Source organism: Lactuca saligna, chromosome 8 (genome assembly GCF_052625555.1).
Source record: "Lactuca saligna cultivar CGN05327 chromosome 8, ASM5262555v1, whole genome shotgun sequence".
Lineage (NCBI taxonomy): Eukaryota > Viridiplantae > Streptophyta > Magnoliopsida > Asterales > Asteraceae > Lactuca > Lactuca saligna.
The window spans coordinates 157,544,463-157,546,892 of record NC_136424.1 but is presented as its reverse complement, the minus strand read 5'-3'; the positions used below and the strand labels follow the sequence as shown (position 1 = coordinate 157,546,892).

General features: G+C 44.4%; 1 non-coding gene across 1 annotated transcript; it reads left to right on the top strand.

Moving 5' to 3' along the window:
* The first annotated feature begins 1,505 nt into the window (after positions 1 to 1,505).
* LOC145013507 (small nucleolar RNA R71) lies at positions 1,506 to 1,612 on the top strand. The gene has a single exon (XR_013665062.1). It is a non-coding gene; the product is annotated as a small nucleolar RNA R71 (small nucleolar RNA).
* The last annotated feature ends 818 nt before the right edge of the window (positions 1,613 to 2,430 follow it).

Below are 2,430 nucleotides of genomic sequence, written 5' to 3'. Positions count from 1 at the left end.
TAGCGGTGTTGAGGAAGGGTCTTCCAAGGATGATTGGTACTTGCGGATCCGCCTCCATGTCGAGAATGATGAAGTCAGCCGGGAAGACAAATTTGTCTACTTTCACTAATAAATCTTCACATATGCCTCTTGGGAAAGTAACCGTCTTGTTTGCCAAATGAATTTCCATTCGAATTGGCCTTGGCTCCGGGAGGTCCAGCTTTTTGAAGAACGAGTATGGCATAAGGTTCACACTCGCTCCAGAATCAGCTAAAGCATGAATTGCTGCCAAGTTGCCAAATTGGCAAGGTAGAGTTAAGCTCCCCGGATCACCCTTCTTCTTTGGTAATTTGTTTAGCATGGCGGCGGAGCAATTCTCATTCAATACTACTTTCTGCACCTCTTCCATCTTTCTTCTATTAGTAAGGAGTTCCTTAAGGAATTTTGCATATTTGGGCATTTGCATAACGGCTTCAATGAAAGGAATATTTATTTGAAGAGTTTTGATATGATCAAGGAACTTCTGATATTCCTCTTCCTGCTTCTCCTTCTTGGCTCGGGCTGGGTATGGCATTGGAGGCTGGTATGGTTTCAAGGGTGGCTGATCATTAGTTTTTTCAGATGTACTCGCCGAGTCCGTCGGTCCTACTCGGCGAGTAGGGCTCTCAGATTGTGAATGTTGGTTTTCAACTTGTACTTCCGTTTCTTCCTTCTGTGAGTCCTTGTTCGCTTCAGTTCGAATGGGGGCCAAGGGAGTAATAATCTTCCCACTTCTTGTGGTAACAATATTCACTTGCGCGCCTCGTGGGTTGTTCTCGGTTTTGCTAGGAAGCTCTCCCGGTGACCTTTGGTTTAGTTGTTGAGCGAGTTGCCCAAGCTGAGTTTCTATATTATGGATGGATGCTTGCTGGTTCCTGAGCATTGTTCTTGTTTCTTGGATAGCAGCATCGTGGTCACTGTGTCTTTTCTCGGAAGCAGCCACAAATTTAGTTAGCATATCTTCCAAGCTTGGCTTCTTCTCTTGCACCGGCTCCTCCTTTTGGTAAAAGCCTCTCCCTTTTTGTCTATACTTCTCCTCTTTGGCCTTCTTGTACTCTTCGTAAGGCATCCACTCCTTCTTTTGTTTTCGCCAGTCTTCATCATACCGGTCACCGCTCGAATAGCATACTTGTGCCTTTTTGTTGCCGTGCTCATCCAAATCACAATCCCTAGTGAGGTGAGGTCTATTGCAATTCTCGCAACCCACCCGTATGGCATGGATAGTTTGATCCATTTTGTCCATTCTTCTATCCATGGTTTTTAACATGGCCATAACCACGGATAAATCTTCAGTAGCAGCGTATGCGGCTCCCCTCGTGACATCATTCCTAGGGTTGTGGTATTCTCTAGAGTGTTTAGAGAATTCTTCAATTAGTTCTTTGATCACCGGGGGTGGCTTCTTTGTAAGTGGGCCTTGTGAGTCTAGCAGCTGCCGGGTCGTGACATTGACTCCATCATAAAAGATGGAAACTTCTTGTTGGCTATTTAGATCATGGTGTGGGCAATTTCGTAGCAGACTTTTGTACCTCTCCCATGCCTCATATAACGACTCTCCAGCTTGTTGTTCAAAATTTGCAATGGCCTTCTTGAGCTTGGCTACCTTGGATGGTGGGCAAAAGTGATCAATAAACTCTTCCTTCATTCTGGCCCAAGTAGTGACTGACCCAGGAGGAAGTGATTTGAGCCAATCTTTAGCAGCACCCTTGAAGGTTACCGGAAGCATCCGAAGCAGCTGAGTTTCGCGGGTGACATTTGGAATGTTGAAGTAATCAGCAACATCATTTACTTCATCCAAATGTTTGTAGGCATCTTCATGATCTTTCCCGTAGAAAGGTATTTCCTTGAGTGAAGCTAGGATATGACCTTTTAGCTCAAAGGTGGCAGTTGCGGGAATTGTGGGTTGCACAAGTCCCGGGCCATGGTCGTCGCGCATCCTCTTCTTCCATTCTCCCATGGGAATTTCATCAATGTTAGCCATAGTGAATGCTAACTCTTCCTCCGATTCGGTGTCTTGTTCGTAAGTTGCCTCGTCTTCTTCCTCGGTTTCGTATCTAATCTCTTCTTGAATTGGCTCTTCAATTATTAAGGAAGCGCTTGAAGCTCCTGATTTGCTGCTCTTCTTTTTCCCGAAAACAGTCTTCAAGTTAGACAATGGTGATTTCTTTGGTGTGCTTGAACTCTCCACGTCCTTCCCTTTGTTTCTTTTCAATTCGGATTCGGGGTCTTCAAACGGGGGTACCAGTGGTGTGTTTGCTCCTCTGGTCATGAAAGTCCTGAAATTAATCAAATAAAAGCGTAAAAATAACAAAAAGATTGTAAACAAATAAAAGGAAAAAAAATTTCTAAATAAGTTGTTACTCGCCGAGTAGGTGCGAGTGCACTCGGCGAGTATCAGTGAGTTTTCAAAAAAAT